Here is a 20,612-nt window from a genome sequence, read left to right as displayed (position 1 = left end):
TTTCAGACAACAAGTAGAACCTATCCAAGATAGGAAGCTAAAACATAATTCACTTACCTAAAGTCCTGAACAAGATGCCTCCATCAATAGTCATCATACCAAAAAAAGGGAAAAGGAGAAAGTGTAATGTGGCCTTGCATAGTGTGCATTTGAAGAAGATGATCATTGGTACATAGACAATGGATCTTCTCCTTACATGCCTCAAGAAAAGAGTAGATTTATCTATTTCGAGAAAACCAAGGGAAATGATGTTATTCTTGAAAATAATGCACTAGAAAAAATAGAGCCAACATTGATTTCAAAAATACAAAAAATATTGATGTCCTACTAGTTTAAGGTTTAAAGCATAACATATTGAGTGCAACTCAACTCAAGAGGTTTCATAACATGTAGTCATATTAAATTCAAGAGGATGAAAACTTATATAAGTAGACATTGGAAAGATAATAACTAAAGGAATCAAAATTTCAAATAAATTATATGTACTGAAGAAAAGTCCTAGAAGAAATAAGAGACTGTAAACAATATCTTATTAAAATTCTCAATAAAAACCCAGCCACAATCCATCCTTATCTAGCATATTCACAAGGATAATTTAAAAAGAATATCTAACTAAACTTATGGGGAGCTAATGGAAACAATATAGTAGTTTGATGATTTGATGGAGATTAGTAGAAGCAACAACATGATGTATGAGATTCTGCATGCATCATAATGTCCATAGGATTAGCCTTCCCATTAGAGGTATAATGGAATCAAGGGGAGTTTTCAAAAAATCTGGAGTTTCAAGGCTTGCACTATATTTTCTTTATGCTTTCACTCATTTGTTTAGTGGCAGTCTCATCCAGTGTTTGTATGAGTGAAGGAGCATGTTTTCATCCATATGCATATATTTCATTATCATTGATAGTTTGGTGAAAACTCTTGTTCCAACCTCACATTCGAGAGAGAAATGTGGCTTGCCATGCTTATTAGATTGCCTCTTAGTCCTTTCCTGAGTCATGCATTAAAAAAGAGTCACATGTCTAGCAATGCATACTTAATTCAACCATGATTGAGCACTTGGTGTCATTATAGCGGCATTGTATGATGATTATGAATCCATATACTTTAATTTTATATCATTGGGTCTTAGTTGGTTGAAGTCCTTGTCCAAGTGGTGTATGTTTAGCATGAAGAAGGTATAGAGTGAAATACAAAGTCAAGAGAGTCATCTAACAGTCATGCATGGGTTGTTGTACATCATTACTACAACCATATGGTATCATGTTCATCCTTTCTTCTTGGTTGTTAGTCTATTGCTTGAGTGACCATGGTGGCTACTATGCATTGAGGAATGTTATGATTGTATTTTTAGATCAGCCATATATAGTATGTTGTTGTCTTATCCATGTATTTATTTCTGTATTGGTCCATTGGATGAGAAACATTAGATGTATGCATGCATGTCAAAAATTCAATCCATTTTTTCCATGTAACCACCCTAAGTGCAATGATGTAAAAACCATGAGCTTCTTTTGTATCATTTATGAAAACTGGCATTAGCAGAGAACATGAGTAGAGAAGAAATGAACAATGTTGAGTAGAGGCATGAAGATATGAAGATATAGGGATTTGATCATGTTCTCACCTAACACAACATTTGATATCTATGTGGTTTATTCAATATGTCAACATGTTGCCACCCTTTTCCATTAATGTCAAAGGGGGAGAGTGAGCTAACCATTTGAGTAAGATTGAAGACCCACCAACTTGCAATGATCAAATTTGTTCGTGTATGTACATTGATATCAACGCCATATGGGGAGAGCGTTTGAATAATGGTGCTAGTTAGATTAGCATTGATTTCAATAGGTCAATGGACTTATGCTCGATGATCAAGTGTTTACAAAGGTTTTTGAAGATTGTATAGGTTTTGGATGTGCCTAAGGAAGTGTTGAAGGAGTGACAAAAAGTTTTGGGTAGTGGATTTTAGGTTTTCCCTAATTTTGGTAATGGTTGCAGCTTAAAAGTAAGTAATATGTGTCTATAAGTTTTAGGTGTCAAAATTTTAGTTGCAATTCCACGCCCATAACCTAAATTATATATTTAATACCCAAGTTTATGAATTTAGGTGAAGAAAAATAAAAACCAAGGGGCAAAACATTGATATTCGCAAGGTAAAGTTGATGATCGAATTTTTCAACGTTCCTTTGTTTCAATCAACGAAATTCCATCGAATAGGGACAAGGTATCTACCCATGGTAAATAGAAAGTTGGCTTCGTTAAATACGTAGGGTGATTATAAGGTTGGGTGTGCTTGAGGACTACAATATGGCATATCTTGTGCATTTGGTTGTAGTTTCAAAGGATTGTGTGGTTCAGTTTGTTGATGGAGAGATGTTTAATATATCTTTTATTGTGTAGATATATGGTTCTTTTTGGAATAATATGATAAATACACTTTTCCATTAACACCCATCTTTGTAATATTTTCTCCTCTATTTGTATGTTCCGGAACAGGTATGAAAGAAATTGATGAATAGTATGCTTAGACTAGAACATATATCATCGTGCATTTGAGATGCTTGTCCCCACCTAGATCTCTTCCAAGTGCAGAGACTATCAAAGTGATCAATGAAGATATTTAGTTGCATAATGTTTTTTTATGGCTTGCAGAGGCTAGAAAATGGAACATATCGATGAATTTAGTTTATGTATGTTGTGAATAGAATTAACTTGTACGAATAATTTGAGATAAAGTGATTTGGGTATGGTTGGAGGTTTTGTGTAGAGGAAGGAGTTAATTGGTAAAGGTGTTATCAAAATGATGAAGGAAATAGTACATTGGATATGTTGGATAGTGTGATTAGGATGAAGATCAATGAAGTATTTTCTACACTATTGACAAAATTGCAAACTATCATCATATCAATTTTTTTGCAGGATTAAATGGTTTAGAATTCCAATTTATGTTTTGTCTTCAGTATGAATGTTTATGGATTGTGTATTGAGGACAAAAAAGAATGGGTGCAATCCTGATACTAGTTTGACTTATGACTAATTATATGTTGATGTTCGTGTCATAGTCTTGAAGCAAGCTAAATACCTATGTAAGACAAAGAATGTGCAGATATGATATTCTATGATATTTAATTATTGTAGGACTGACAATGTGCTGGTGCATGGGATGCCATTGTTACCTTGAGATCAAACTATTGTTTGGATCAAAGATCTCAAATTTTTATGCATGTGAAGCGAGTACAGATCAATGCCTTGTTTGTGATGATTAAATACAAAGTTTGGATGAAGGGTCAATGTTTTATATGGGAAAGTTTTGTTTGTAGCTTCTTGTCCCTTTTGTAGAAGAGTTCTATATAGGTGCAACTGCTATGTCAAGTTGAGTGAATATGAGTTAATTGTTGCATCTCATTCATGTGTTCATATTTTGAAGGGAGATGAATGTAGAGTTTCTTATCAGAGTTTTTCATTGGAGCATGGTGTATCTTATTGTTCTATTTAGGGCACAATTTTCGTATAATATGGTTGAGTTATTTATTGAATTGTGAAAGATGTATTATTTTTTTGTTATTCTTAGGAGTCTACATTGTATTTTGATATGATGAACTAATGTAATGGTTGATTGTTGAGGGTTTTAGTCTAAAGGAAAGGGTCGATTACATGAGGATAAATTTGTTGAGTTCTCAGCTGGTACCCTACTGCATTGCCTTCAGAAACTACGTAGACATGCTTAGCTGATCCCCTGCTGCCTCACTCTGCACTACCTTCAGAAACTGCATAGACATGTCTAGCAGTCCCCTTATTGCTTGTCCTTCATTGTTCTCCAAAACTATGTTTTCATGCTCAGCAGGGCCCTTGTAGCTCAATCATGCCTTCCTCTGGAAAATTGCGTAGAACGTCCCAATTGGCCATTTTTTGCCTGACCTGCACTATTCTCCAAACTTTCACAGTCATGTCTAGTAGGTCCTCTATTTCCTTTCAATACAATGTTCTCGAAAAATTGTGCAAACATGCCCAACTGACCCTCTGCTACTTAACCTTCACTGCTCTCAGAAATTGTGCAGAACTACCCAGCAAGTCCCTTGCAGTGCAGTCATGCCCTGCTATTGAATACTACTCCGAACTACTCAACAGGTCCCCTCAAACATTTTCTTGTCTTCCCTCGAGGAACTGTGTAGAAATACCCCTCAGGGTCCCACCTCGCAGCTTCCGATGCAATAATGCATTGCGCAATTCTACCTCCTAGTGGCCACTTTGCAGTTTTTCTAGATAGTGTAGGCTATACTCCCTAAGTTCCTCATTCTAGCTTGAGTTGTGCTCTGTATTGTCTCAATGATTTACCCTCCTTCCCCATCACCTTGAACATGAGAAAAATTAATCATGATAGAATATGAGTTTTTGGATTTGATGTCTTCCCGTCATGAGTGAATTGTAGGAAAAAGTACACTGATAGATCATGGGGAAATGACAAATAGGATAAAGAAGGATCACACATGCTAGAACACTTACTTGCAACTGGATGGACGTACCAAGCACATCAAGCAATAAGCGAAAGGAACATATGCATTGAACCATCATGCAAGACCAATACTATCAAAGACCCCACAACACTATGCCATGCGAAGGAGAAGACTAAGCACACCAAAAGTACATACATCACTCAACAGTGCAAAAACTTGACACAGACACCGAAGTCAACTAGTACATGTCAACACTGTCATCTCAAGTTGTGTCATGGTCTATCCTCGCCACATCACCACTATGGGCAATATTTGTTGTAACTAAATGTAATGTAAAGTGAAGTCTAATAGACGTATAGAAGAAGTTGAAGAGTCATGTCAGTTAAAAATTCATTGGAAGTTGAACGATCATGAGGGTAGTCCAAGAGTCACAAAGGTCAAGCATCACCCTTGGCTATATATAGTCCTCCCATTATGAGCAAGGAATTTTCACCTTTACTCATCCCACATAGCTTTTCGAGTCTTTATTATGTTCTTTGAGGAGCGAGGAGTGTCTCCAATGTCCCACTATTGGGACTAGTGATGTATGGTGTAAATATGTGCCTTGGGACTTTTTCTTAATTCAAAAGTTTTTGAAGGGAAACAAGTGGTCACGCATGTTTTGTAGATGTTTGTAAGACTAATCTTTAAACATTTGTAATGCATGTTTTCTTAAACTATACTAGGATACTTGAACTACTTTAGTTATTTTAGCACTTACATTGTGGAAGATGTGTTGTATTTCTTATCACTGTTGTCACATCGATGTGGACTACTCCGCGGGATACTAGATTGGCCACCTTTGTGTATTGGCTATCACCATTGTCACATCCTCGTCGACTACTCCATGGGATACTCGATATACCATCATTGTTTTCTGGTTATAATGACCGTGAAATCCATGTGTACTACTCTGTTGGGTGGTGTATGTGTTGTCCCTTCACCTCTATTTTAGCAACGACCGCATCTGCTGTAGACTATTTCGTTGGGCACTGGATAGACCTTTCTGGTTCATGTGTGTCTCTTCCTGGGTGGCACTACTACTTGTCATTTAGAAGCTCACTTTACTATCCCCCTTTGTAGTAAGAGAACCTTGACGCAGTTACATTACACATTCATCATGGACACGTACCTTGTTGTTTGAAGATACTAGTGTAAAACTCTCATGTTCTAATAGCTAGAGCCGAGGCATATCTCTAAGTATATGGAAATTAGGCCTTCATACCAGATGGTACTCCTACACCAAATGGTGTGAGGTCTAGTTGGGACTTCACATCGGGTATATCCCCTTTGTTGGCAAGTCCGTCACCATCAACGAAATTTTGAACAGTTATGTATCCATAATTAATTGTATTTTAATATCACACATTGATCTCTTTGCTCTCATTGAGTATTAATGAATATTTTGTGATAGTTATAGTACAATTCTTTGAGTTTTATTAATATTGTGCGATCACCTAAGAGTCCCCATTGTGGCGTATGAGCCTCATGTAACATAATATTTGATTTATTACTCAACTTTTTAGTATCGAATTTGTTTCCACATCTATCCCAAATGTATTGGTCATTTTATCGATGTTTTGAACGATCATATGTAGTAGTTTTAAAGAAGGATGCAAAGGTATAAGCCAAAAATTGATATATATATATATATATACATATATATATGAAGTAATGACGAGGAATGCTGACATGAAAGGAAAAAAGAAATACAAATAAAGGGAATTCTAGAAAGCCTAAAAATAATAATGAAAATTTAATTATATAAATGAATAATTAAAAGATATTAATATTGAATACTTAAAATTATATTAAATTAAAAAAATAGATAAATTAATTAATAAATCAGATAGTGATAGAGTGAAGGAGTATTATATATGTAACTCATAATTACAATCTTAATTAAAATAAAGGAATACATATTGATATAAAGTTCAAAACATAAGAGATAGTTGATGTAAAGTAATGTATTAAAAGTTAAGGTAAGTATATTATAGTAATATCAAGCAAAATTAGTATGCTATTAGTTATTTTTATAAAATATTAATTATAAATAATTATTAAAGTATTATATTAAAGGTAAGGATTATGGAATAATCATACTATGTGAAATAGTATGATATTAATTATTATAATAAAACATTAATTATAAAGAAATTTTCTTTTTAAAGAGTTATGTAATTGGATGACAGGGTTAAAAGAAAATATTGGAAGCTAGTTAGATATAGACTTGGAGGTCAAGGTGGGAATATAGTTCTCACTTATTTTCCAACCTTCATCTCTATTAAGGTTGTTAGAATGTTTTCCTATTTTTATATCTTCCCTAAAAAATTCACAATTAGAGTGATAAATTTTAGTAAGGATTTAGGTTTTTTCAATCCAAATTTGATGTTCGGTATGTCAAAAACCTTAAGCACTACTGGGGGGGTTGGTGAATCAGTAATGTATCATAGTATATACTCTTACCAATTCTAACGTTCAATTGGTTCATGTATAAATTAACCAGCAACACACTATTAGATCATCACATAACCATATAAACATGTGAGCAGCAAAACCAAAACAACCATGAGAGAAACAAAAAAAAAAAAACAGAACAACCATACACATGAGAGCACAAGATATTTGGTGGAAAACCCCTTTCGAGTCAAAAAACCACCCTTGTCATTATTCATAGGGACTTCACTCAATGAACCTATAACATAGCATGTGTTTCATGTCATACTATACAATACCCTTAATTTGAATACTTATTGGAAAATACCTCTAAAAATCACATTATTTAACCCCCTTCCAATACAAATCCAATACACCTTCGCAATTTAAGAAAACCCTACTTTCACTAGATATTGTATGTATCCATTTTTTCATTAACATATTTTATACATTCCAATATAAAATCCCTTTACACACTATTATATGCTCAATATATTATGTAATTTTTTCCTCAATATATATCCCCCAATATGAATGCACACAGTATGGCATTCCTCCCCCGGTGAACCCCTATGTCATTTTTGCACTACACTAAATCTCTATTATGTGAAGCTATAGTCTTTTATATAGATTAATAGCCACCATCAACTAGGAGACTCCACTTTAAACAATAGTTAGCCTACTACCACAGACGAGGAGACTCGATCCAAAACATATAATGATTTGATGACCATTAGATATTCTTGATACTATTAGGCATAAACAACCATTTCCACAACACTACTACTTGGAATTGTTAGCACATAATCAATTCTCCAATATTAGGAAACACCAAAGGCCACTGCTTCAAAACTCTATGTGGACCTCAATCCCATTCATTTTCCAACTGGATCCACGACACTAGCTCAACAAGACTCATATTTGTAATAAAAATCCTAGAAGCAAGACAAACCAGGGAAATCATAATCAAAAGAACCCAAATAACATGATGTCTATTCTAGAAAAATAGTGGCTCTAATATATATCTCAAATATGCAATAACATAAACACATCCCACACCCAACCATAAGATCAAACCCTCAATATATATGTAGCATAAAAACAATATGGAATTCTTCCATATGCACCAACAACCCTACAAAACAAATAGATTAGTCTCACATTCATGGAGCTACACCAAGCTCTACATCTCTGCCATCAAGCTCTGAATATCAACTATAATAGTAGCAAATCTAATGTAAAAAATTGATGTATGCTATAATACTCTACTACAAGATTCAAATCTACTCACTCTGCTACCATTTGCACACATGCACTGATATATCTTTGCTCACCAACATGGTTGGAGCATTCTTCTTCTATACAAGTATCTCATACTCTCAAAACACGTAAACTCACATTGTCTCAAATCTAAAATGTAGTAGATATAAGAGGCTAGGAAAATTCCACTTTTGAATTTGGATCAAAGGTGTAGAAAGTTGACAAAATCTATCCATAATCATCACTACTTGAGCACTAAAGGAGTGCACACCCATGGGAGGACTTACTTAACCAATTTCGACCTTATTTCATTAATTTAGAAGCTTCTATGAATAACCAAGTCAAAATTCACTAGATTTCTGTGAGGAATGTGGAGAAAATATCATGAAGAGGCTCGACCCCACATACAAAACTACAAGAACATCACTACAACCACACGCATAATCTTTCCTCCCAGTAGACAAGGGCCTCCAATCACACATACAAGCCTTCCTCCCATCGGCTAGGGCAGAATATAGGTGAAAACCATAATCCTTCATTGCATAACCTATACCACATTTTTGTACACCTTCATCAACTCCTATATATTCCTCCAAACCTTTTCCAAGGTCTGTGACACCTCTGCGTGTGGGTTAAACATGTCTACCAAGTACTACTACAAAGTTGACTTGGAAGCCAACAAACAAGAGTTGAAATGTGTGCCAACAAGTTCTCTACTCTCGGTAACCATGCGCATAAGCCAGAACACATTTACACAAACCTGTAACACCTATGCAAGATCATCATAAGACCAGCACTTTGTTAGAACAAGTCATAAGCATGAAAGGAACATGAAGACCTAGACTCGGTGAACTCATCAACATAAATCAACATGCATCACTAACACATGTCGATCCACATCAATGCCATCATCCTACATGAATGCCAATATATATATACCATCATGAGCTTGATAGCAATGCATCATGAGACCAAAATAAGGTTAACATCAATGCCAACATAACTAACTCAATGCCAACATAACCAATTGTAATCAATCAAACATATGCATGACTAAACATCTTTGACAAATGCTACCATGCTACAAGGTTACCATTAATTCCGACATAAGCTAGTTGTAGCCATGAACACATTGCCAAAACTAGTTAGGTACAACCATGAAAGCCATAATTCCAACCATCTTCCCCTTTGGGATTGATGGAAACCCCACACAATTTCTAGACCATCATCTCCTCTATCACTCCCCCTTTGACATCGATGGTAAAGTGTAAACTCCATCTCTTAAGGTAGAAATAACATAAGCACACACATTGGAGAATTGATCTCTACATGGCTGAATAGTAAAGTACATAACCAATTAACCAAGCATCCCAGATCAACAACATAATAAAACAATCATCAATCAATCTCCTCAGAGCAGCATGCCAAACCAATCAACCTTTAGCAGCAGTAGAAATATATCATAAATATTGACATGAGGTATTCATAAGAAACATATATAAGAAACATCAATCACAATATGCAACATTATGCACATTAGCAACCAACCCATGTCTCCAAAGTAATAATTAACAATGGCTAATCACATCCTCTCTACTCATATAAAAAGTTCAAGAACCCCAACATTCATAACATAGCATGGGGTACACCATGAATATCTCCAAGTAGATCATAATGCCAAAAATTTATCGTTGAAGTAAACAAGATAAAATAAAATGATCCCCTAGAACTCATGCCATCTCCTTTACCAACACCAACATATAATGTACCACTTCTGCTACAATCCTTGCTTCCTTTCCACAAGAAAGAAGCACAAGTTGGACGAAGACACATATGAACATGACTAAATGACATATAACAGCGTAAATACATCATTGTAAGAGTGACATAAGACATCATACATGACTCACATATGACCTCATGACTCATGACTAGAAAACCCAATGATAAAAACAATACAAGTGCATGGCTTCATGAGCATTTGCATGGATTTTACAATGAAATACATTGTTTCTTTTATCATCTCTTGTGGAACAATGAATCAAAAACATAACAAATCATGGTTGTTACAACATAATTAGCTCATACACATGGATGTGAACTGACTCCATGAAACTCCTCCAAAACATGTCTATCGCCATAATAACTCAACTCACAAATTATTGGACTCCCTACCAACATGGAATGATGAAACAATTAAAAAATACATTGTGTTATAATCATAATATAAGAACCTGCACATGATTGATCCAAGTCTCAAATCACCTCTGTGCATGTTTGAAGCAATAATATCATTTTATGCATCGTTGGACAACTTTTCAACCAACTGTCAGTGAAGACCAAGTGAATATGTATGGTTGAAATATGTACCCGTTTCACTCAAGAAAGCATATGTAAGGTTTCTACAAATAACTAAGTGAAAAAAGTAAGGAAAATATCAACTAACTCATGCAAATATCATACCATGCATAGCTCCCCCTGAGGTCTATATACCTCTAATAAGCAGGATGATCCTATGGACTCGAATGTGCACGACGCTCATTTGAACACATCATATGTTGCTGCTATAACTCATACTCATCAAACTACCATACTTCTGTCATATGCTCCCCCTAAGGTTATGCACCTCTTATGAACTCTGCAGTCTACTAAGAATATGCATGATGTAACCATGGACTACAAAGGGGGTTGATGTCACTATTTTACGGGTTGTTTCTCCTTCTTCCTCCTCACAATCTTGTATTGCTTCTTTTCATTGTTTTCTAGTTTTATGCTAGCTCCTCTCTGATTCAGCTTCTCTTGTCGGATTCACATGGAATACTTAGGTATCATGCAGTCTCTCACCATATGGCCCAAATTGTGGCATGTATAACACTCCACAATGCCAACATATCAATGAAGAGGAGTAAATATCTTACTGCTCATGTCATATATATAAATTTCATGCAACGTGCTTCTCATCTAGTCACTAGAACTATTGACAATTGTCTTGTGGAAAAATAGGTACATGAATAATAGTAACCAAAAAATGCATGATTATAGTTGATAGCCAATCTCCTTGGTTGTTAATATTGTTACAATCTCTCCTTATTATATTTGTACATTCTTCACCTATGGTTACCTACATTGTGTCCAAACATGTGAAAATTGTAACACTCTAGCTTGTGGACCGAAGGAATGAAGGGGCTTTGATTATTTTGAAATTTTACAGGTCTTCCACAATCCTCTGATGGAGAAAAGGATATTTTGAATTTATGTGCTCCTCGAGGTTTTCTTCTTCGTTGTTGGTGGATGAAGTGCCTGTTTCCTTGATTACTCATGTTTCTTCTATGGTACACTATAGATATTTTTGGTTCTACCTTGTTTTTTTCTCCACAAGAAATATGGAATCAACCCTTTGAAATCCAAGACCATATCTATCCAATGGCGATCTTGGGTTCCCAAGTAGATTGCCCAAAGATACAATGTTATTCTCCATTTTTAGTTGCTTCCTCATGGAGATCACTTCAGTTTCCAACTTCTTACATTGGTATTCCTTTTCTCTGTATTATTTTCTCATCCCTTCTTCAAGTGTTTCTAATTCTACCAATTGAGTTCTCAAGGAAATAATACCCTCCTTGAGCTTGGCCTCCTTATCATCACAAATTTGTAATATTTTTTCTTTATCCTTGAATGCACTTGTTAGTCTACTAATCTCAACATATAATTTCTCTACAACTTCCATAGCAAAATCATACCTAACTCTAGGAACATTAATATTATCATCTTCTTCAATAGGAAATTCAAAATGATTACAATCTGAACCACCTAAAGTATAACTCAAAGGTAAATCATTAGTATATATATCTGTGGATTAATTTTTTTGTAATACCTTTGCTTCTTGATTTTCTATTTTTTTCACACAATTAGTTGAACCATTTTCACTAGGAGGATGTGACTTTTATGGTTGAGTTTCTTGCTTTTGAGATTCCTTCTTTTCTTTATTCTTCTTTCTCTTATTCTCGATATGTTTATTTCTATTGCTACCATATCCAAACATGGTCTCTAGTCTATCCTAAATCTCTTTAGCATACTCCATATTTACCAACTTATTCAAATCATTATGATGAAGATTCTGATAAATTATGCATCTTGCATGAGCATCCTTCTCCAAAATTTTAGGGAAAGTGGATCATTGCCACATCCTTCACATACCAGTACCCAAATGTGAGATCCACAAGACAATAGTTGATATTTAATTGTATCGTTCCATACCTTGAAATTTGCAACAGTGAGGAAAGCTACTCCTAAAGAATTTTGCATTTTTTTTCCATAAAACGATAGATCTACTCCCCAGTGATGAAGCTGCAACCAAGAGCCCCACTATGATACCACTTATTAGAAAAATTTATCACTACAGATAGGGGAGGTGAATCAATAATGTATCTTAGTATATATTTTTACCAATTTTAACCTTCAACTTATTCATGTGTAAAATAACTAGCAACAAACTAGTAGATCATCACATAAGCATATAAACCTGTGAGAAGCTAGAATAAAACAACTGTGAGATAAACAATAAAAAAACACAACCATACACATTAGAGCATAATATAGCTAGTTAAAAAACCCCTCCAGGGAAAAAACCACCCTTGTCATTGTTGCACTGCTCTAAATCTGTATTATGTCAAGTAATAGTCTTTTACATAGATTACTGGCCACCACCAGCTAGGAAGCTTGACCTCAAAAAATAGTTATCCTTCCACCATATACTAGGACACTTAATTCCAAAAATACAATAAGTTGACGACCATCGACTATTCTAGATACCACTTGGTAGAAATGATCATTTCTGCAACAATGCTACTAGCAACTGCTAGCACAAAATGACTGCTCCAATCTTAGAAAAAACCCTTTTGTCGAAGCTCACCACTACAAAACTCTATGTGGACCTCGATTTCATTCATTTTCAAACTGGATCCAAGACATTAGCTCAACAATAATTAGCTCTACAATATCAAATCGTAGTAGCAAGACAATCTCTCCAAATCATAACCAAAACACCACGAACAACATGCTCTCTACTCTAGCATGATAGTGGCTCCAATATATACATCAAATATGAAACATCATGAACATCCAAAAACATAAACACATTTCACACTTAGCCATAAAATTAAACCCTCAATATATATGCATCATAAAAGTAGTATGGGCATCATTCCATATGCACCAACAATCCTACAAAACAAATAGATCAATCTCACAATCGTAGAGCTACACAAATCTCTCCATATTTACAATTTGTTCAGTTTCGAGCCTGATTATATTCATAATTAAGAGTTCTTGTTTCAGCTAGATGTATACCTCAGGTATATTGTACACCCCCCCCACATGGGGGTTTGGGGGCTAGTGGGCTCCCACTGGGGGTTCATGGGCAACACCCCCGAAGCTAAAAATAGATGAAAAATTACCTTGTAAAATATTGTAATTTCATATTCAATCTGGGTCATTCATTAGGCAGATTATATGATGGTAGAGATTATGTTTATTTAGGGTTGTTCATGCTAGAAGGCAACCCTCAGTTTATATGAGGGAATCGTATTATGGTTGTGCATTATTATTCTGAATAAGAAAGGGAGAGGAAACTATGTGAGAGTGAAGAGGAAATTACAATAGATATGTTGTAGGTTGTATCTCTCCATTTTTTTACATAATAAAAAAGAAAGGATTGGTTGTTTCTCTATGGTTGTGTCCCAAATTGGATGAACCATGTATATCTATGTCTCTCTTGTTTTATGTGTTTTTTGTGTTTTTATTTCCACAATATTTTATTTGTTCCATTGCTCTGTAACATATAATATTATAACAAAATCAATCTTTGAATCTCTACTACAATTCCCACATATCTAATCTGCAAAACTGATGTAATCTTCAGTGTTCTGCTATAGGCTTCATATCTACTTACTCTGCTACCATTTACACACATGTGCTAATGTATCTTCGCTCACCAACATGCCTAGAGCATTCTTCTTCTCTATAGATCTCTCATACACTCAAAACACCTAAGCCCACCTTGTCTGAGATGTAAAATAGAATAGATGTAATATGGTAGTAGAAGTCCTCTTTTGGATAGGGATTAAAGGTGCACAAATATGACAAAATACATCCATAATAATCACTACTTCTACACTAAAGGTGTTCACACCCATTGGAGGACGTACTTAACAGATTTCAACCTTATTTCATTAATTTAGAATCTTCTCTGAATAACCAAGTTGAATTTCATGCATGAGCAATGCAGAGAAAATCTCATGAAGTGGATCAGTCTCAGATACAAAACTACTAGACCTCAGTTCTATCCACATGTATAGACCTTCCTCCCAATGGCCAGGGGCCACGAGCCACATGGAAAATCATTCCTCCTAATGTCCAAGGAAAATTATAATAGAAAACCACAAGCCTTCAGCTCAAAGCCTCTTCCACCTGTTTCGACACTTTCATCAACTCATGTATATGCCTCCAACCTCTGCGAAGATATGTGACATATCTACAAGTTGGTTAACCATGTCTATGAAGTTCCACTACCAAGTTTACCTTGAAGCCAACAACCAAAGGTTAACATGAGTGGAAATAAGTTCTATGCTCTTAGAAATCATGTGCACAAGCTGCAACACCTTTGCACAAACCTATAACAACTCTCCAACATCATCATAATAACAACACTTTGCTACAATAAGTGATAAGCCTGAAGATGAAAATGAAGACCTAGACTCGACAAACTCATCAACCTGAATCAACACACATCACTAACACCTATCCAATTATTAAGCCACATCAATGCCAACATATAAACTAACATGAGGTTGGCATCAATGAGTCATGAGGACAACACAAGGTTAACATAAATTCCAAGACAACCAACTCAATGTCAACATAACCAACTACAACTAATAAAACATATTCATGACTAATCATCTACAACACATGCTACCATGCTACAAGGTTCACATCAATGCCAACACAAGCTCGCTGCAACCATGAACACAATGCCAACACTAGCTAGCTATAACCATGAAATCCATAATGCCAACATGGTATTAATACAATGCTCAACCAAAGAAAAAGTTTTAGAATAATTATGCTTTATGTCTGTGGAGTGTTCTTGAATCCTTTTCAAAATGGAATGACCGGTTTCTCCAATATAGGGTCTATCACATGATCAAGGAATAAGATATACACCTTTTTAACATTTGGGATCAATGTGATCTTTAATAGATTTCCACCTTTATTGTATTATGCTTTTACTTTGTTCTGATATATTTAGTCTTAGGTTTGAATTATTTTTTTCATTTGTTCTAGGTCTAAGTTTTTTTCTGAAGAAAAAGCAAAACTTTTTATTAACATAATAAAAAGTTTACATTCTGTAGGATCTTTGAGCAGAGCTGATGGCTCATCTTGTGCTGATCTGGTCTATCTGAAAGTATGAAAAACAAGATCAAAACTCAGTCCTGAGAAGACTGACTGTCTAGCCTTCCCCTCTTCCGGAGGTTTTAGTACATTCTATTCTGGTGCACGACTTGGGGTCTCCTTCAGTGAAGGAAAACAACCCCTTACATGAAGCTGTCCACAAAAACTATACATCTGAAAATATATAAAGAGTTTTGAAGTTTTGTTTGTTAATACCCGTGTAAAATTTTACAAAAAATATATGTGAAAAGACTGTAAAAAGATATACATTATGCCCATGAGAAAAACTGTATGCAGAAAAAGAAAAAGAGGGATCCTCGCTCATTGAGGAGGAGCAAACGGGGCCTGATGAGAAGTGTTTTGCTGCCCCTGATAGTGTTCCTCTATTGACCAGCAGCCCAAATCCTGTTGTAAACCAGCTTTAGAAAGCTGATCTGCTTCTTCATTTTTATCCCTGTAGATATGACATATGTGAAAACTGTTAAAAGAGGACTTTAAAAACAAAATTTCTTCTAACAGAGTCTTCAAAATCTGGTTTTGACAAGACGCATTTCCATTGACCCATTTTATGACATTCAGAGAGTCGCCGAAGATTTGAATAGTGGAGATGTTCCTCTGAAGTAGCCAGCAGAGAAGGAGGCGCAAAGCAGACAACTCAGCATAATTGTTTGACCCAGAACCTAGTCCTACAGAAGCTTTTAAATAATGATCAGAGTTTATATGAATGCATATCCCAACTCCAGCCTTGTTGTTCTGGGATACTCCATCAAAAAAGGCCCAAGGAATGCCCTCCTTGATAATAACAGGCTTGTCATGGATAGGTGGATTTTTTGCTTCAGGGGCCGGGATAGCAGAGTATATAGCTGCGCAATTTGTGGCTATGACTAATGAAGGGATAATTTTGTCTTGAAACAAACATTTGTTTCTCGCAAGCCATACACCCCAAAAGAATACCAGAGGTAGATTTCTCATGTTGCCGTCCGGGTATTTCTGCCACCATTTTCTCCAGGCTTCTTCCAAAGGTTCTGACCCCCACTGAGCCTTTACATTGAGCAAACTTGTTAGCTCTTCCCATATCTTTAAAGAAACTGTGCATGATGTAAAAAGGTGTCTTATAGATTCCTCATCAGATTTGCATAAAGGGCATCTTCCTGGGCCAACAAGGTATCTGGCTTGTAAGATGTCCCATGATGGGATTTTTCTTTTTAGCATACACCATAGGAAAATCCTGGCCTTTGCTGGGCTTTTTAGCTTCCAAATGCTTTTAGACCACCACTCGGGATTTCCCCACCCTTTCTGTTTCATTAAGAAAGAGTATCCATCTTTGGGGGAGTATTCTCCAGTTTTCCCCTGTGCCCAGATCAGCAGATCAGGTTCATTTTCGAGCCTGACATGAGAGCGATGGAGTTCTTGGATGAAAGAGGCCCATTCGTTCTTCCATCTGATATTTATACCTAAATCTTCATCATTTTTCCAGGCCTGACCCCATATGGTGGAGTGGCCTACTTTCTCCACCTGGTTTAGTGTGACAATGCCTTTACTATCAAGGTGTCTGAGAAGACCAGGTGACAAAGCAAAAGCTTCATTAGAACCTACCCAGGGGTCCCTGCCAATTCTAATATGACTTCCATCTCCCACTTTCCAAGCCAGACCTTGTTCTATCACAGAGAATGCCTCCAGCGTGGCCTTCCAGATGACTGATATATTCTTCTTTTTCTTTTCCTGGCTCCGGATCCAGTCTTCCAAAGGAGCTGGGTCTATATACTTTCTTTTAACCACCTTTGTCCAGAGATTCTCCATCGAGATTAGCCTCCACCCGGACTTTGCTGCCAGTGATAGACTGAACTCAGGGAGTCTTTTAATTCCCCATCCACCCCATTCTTTTGGCCTGGCAATCTTATCCCATGCCACCCAGGGAAGAACAAAAGATTCTTTTGTTGAACCTGCCCATAAAAATCTGCTGCAAATCTTCCTGATTTTCTCCAACACACCTTTGGGGACCCAAGTTAGAGCTGCCCAGTATACTGGGATGGCTAACAAGACTAATTTGATGAGGGTCAATCTGCCTGCTCTGGAAAGCCACCTGAAACTCCAATGATTGATTCTGGCTTCTATCTTAGCTATGAGCCAGTTCCAATCCTCTTTCTTGTATGCTATTGGCTTTAACCAGAACCCCAAATATTTAAAAGGGGTGTCCAGAGGCTGAAGAGGAAAAGAAAAAAGATTGGTCATTCTGGCTCTTTCTCTTCTGTCAAGATCTGCCACACAGACTTGAGATTTTCTTGAGTTTATCTGCATTCCAGTGGCTTTCAAAAAGAGATCAAAAATGCTTTTAAACTCCTTAATTTCGTTAGATGAACCATTTGAAAAAATCAAAATGTCATCAACAAAAAGCAAATGAGTGATGAAGAGGTTTATTGCTACCTCGATACCTTTTACCTTCCCCTCTCTTCTGGCTTTGAGTATCAATCTGCTCAAACCTTCTGCCACTAGCAAGAACAGGAGCAGTGATAAAGGGCAGCCCTGCCGAAGACCTCTTTGGCTATTGAAAAAGGGGGATGCTGCGCCATTGATCAAAACAGCAAAACTGACATTTGTAATACATCCCATAATCCAGCTGGTGAAAGAATAGTTGAAGCCCAAATGAGTCAGCAGCATCCGGAGATAAAGCCAGTTGATTCGGTCATAGGCTTTGGATAAGTCTATTTTTAAAACCGCACCTTTCATTTTCTTTTGTCTGACACTGTGAATTACCTCCTGAGCTACCCCAATGGCTTCATGAATTTGTCTTCCATCTAGAAACCCAAATTGTTCCATTGATATGTTTCTTGACAAGATAGGAACAATTCTGATAGCTATCACCTTGGCTATGATTTTATATATACAATTGCACAGGGAGATCGGCCTAAAGTCTTCAAAATTCTCCGGATCATCCTTCTTTGGAATGAGAGCTATAAAGGTAGAATTAAAAGGCCTGTAGACTTCTCCTTTCTGTCTTGATTCTTCTACTACATCAGTGATTTCAGAGCCTATAAGGTCAAAGAAGAAGAGGAAGAGTTCGATAGTCCACCCATCAGGACCAGGACTCTTGTCTTTAGCCATTATTTTCATCGCTGCTTCAACCTCCTCCTTGGAAACAGGTATTGATAGCTCTTCTGCTTCTTCCTCCTCTATAAATCTCGGGAAACATTGAGCTGTCCTAATGACTTCTGCTATGGTGGCCTCTCCTGGATCAGAGAAAATTCTCTCAAAATGTCTCTTTCCTAAACCCGAGAGGTCTGAAAAGGAACTGGCTTCCCTTCCTTCTTCATCTTTAAGGCTCCAAATGGTATTTACAGATTTTCTTCCTTTTGCATAGTTATGAAAGAAACTGGTATTTTCATCTCCTGATTTTAACCATATTGCCCTACTCTTGAGCCTCCATTCTTCCTCCTTATCTAAAATAATTTTGTTTTGAAGCTTCTCCAGGTGAAGGATTCTATCCTTTGAAGCCTGCAAGTGATAACCATCCTCCTCAATGCTCTCCAAATTCTTCAACTCCTCCCTGATTTTGGAAAGTTCTTCATTTTGTTTCAGCTTCCTGTCCTTTGCCCAGGATATAGTTGCTTTTTTTAATCGCTTAAGATTCTCCATGAACAGAAAGCTTTTGTCCTCTCTTACATTTCTGCTCGGGTGGATCCATGTTTCCTTAAAAAGAGTGCTGAAGGATGGATCTTGAAGCCAGGAAGGGTTGAATTTGAAAGGAGCAGGAGGCTTCGGAGGGGGAAAGGATAGATCCAAAAAAATAGGAAAGTGATCTGAATTGCCTACCTCCTCCACCCACTGTCTAAAAATAGGAGCTTTTGATATTAGGGCCTCGGAAAGAAGAAACCAGTCTAATCTTTTGGCAATCCGATCCTCCCCTACTCTTCTATTCCTCCAAGTAGGCTTGAGTTTTACCGGGAAGGGATCTGTGAGATTGTTATCCAGGAGGATGTTATGAAAGAAGTCCGACAAGGGGTCTTCCCTGGCTGAAGGACCCCATGCCTCAGCTCTTCCGATAGAAAAGTTTAGGTCTCCTCCCACAATCAGCATAGAAGACTTCATTAAAGATTTTGCCATCAGATCGACCCAGAATAATTCTCTTCCTTGGCAAGGGCCATAGATGTTTACAATTGTAAAGGGGAGGGAGAAAACAGGAGAGAGGACCTCCATACCCAGAACTTGCTTCGTCCCCCATTGATTGATGACTTTTATTCTTCCCTCTTTAAACCCAATTGCAAGACCCCCGGAGTGGCCAGTTGAGTCAATAGCGGTAAAGGCCCACCCTGGTAGGAGTGCCTTTAGCATAGATTCCACCTCTGCACCTTTCCCCAAAGTTTCTTGAAGAAAAACAATGTCTGCTTTTGAGTTTAGGATCCAGTCTCGCAGGGCCAATTTTTTAGGTTTACTGGCCAAACCTCTACAGTTCCAGGAGGACAAAATCATTTGATAACCTGTTCGGGGGTCTGCACAGCTCTAAGAACCCCAGGGATTGAGTGTTGTTTTCCATCAGCCACGTCCAGCTTGGCTTTTAGCTTTGCCTTAGAAAGGTCCGATTTCCTACCTCTCTTGTTCTTGGCAGAGCTTTGGGAAAGAGACTGTCCTAAACCCCCAACAAAATCATGTAACCTAGTTTTTCCCCCCATGGATCTTAAGTTATAGGGGCACGGGGTTTGGAGGATCGGGGGGGCAAGAGGAGGCCACTTTTCTTCACTATTCAAATCCAGAGTCGGTAATGCAGCCGAAATAGAGTCAATATCAGGATAGTTTTTTGTAGGTTCAGCGTTCTCATTTTAGCCCTTGTTATGAGAGGGGGAAATAGATGGCGAAATATGCATAGAATTTGAATTATGCTCAGGAATTTGAAGAGAGAAAGAAGGAGAGCCTGAGCACATACCCTTATCCGGATCGCTGATGGGAATTTGTTCTGTCGCTGCGGCCATGGCG

This window comes from Pinus tabuliformis, chromosome J (genome assembly GCF_031772625.1).
Source record: "Pinus tabuliformis cultivar Carrire ecotype Pingquan chromosome J, CPIR1, whole genome shotgun sequence".
NCBI classification, from domain to species: Eukaryota; Viridiplantae; Streptophyta; class Pinopsida; order Pinales; family Pinaceae; genus Pinus; species Pinus tabuliformis.
This window is presented reverse-complemented; position numbering follows the sequence as displayed.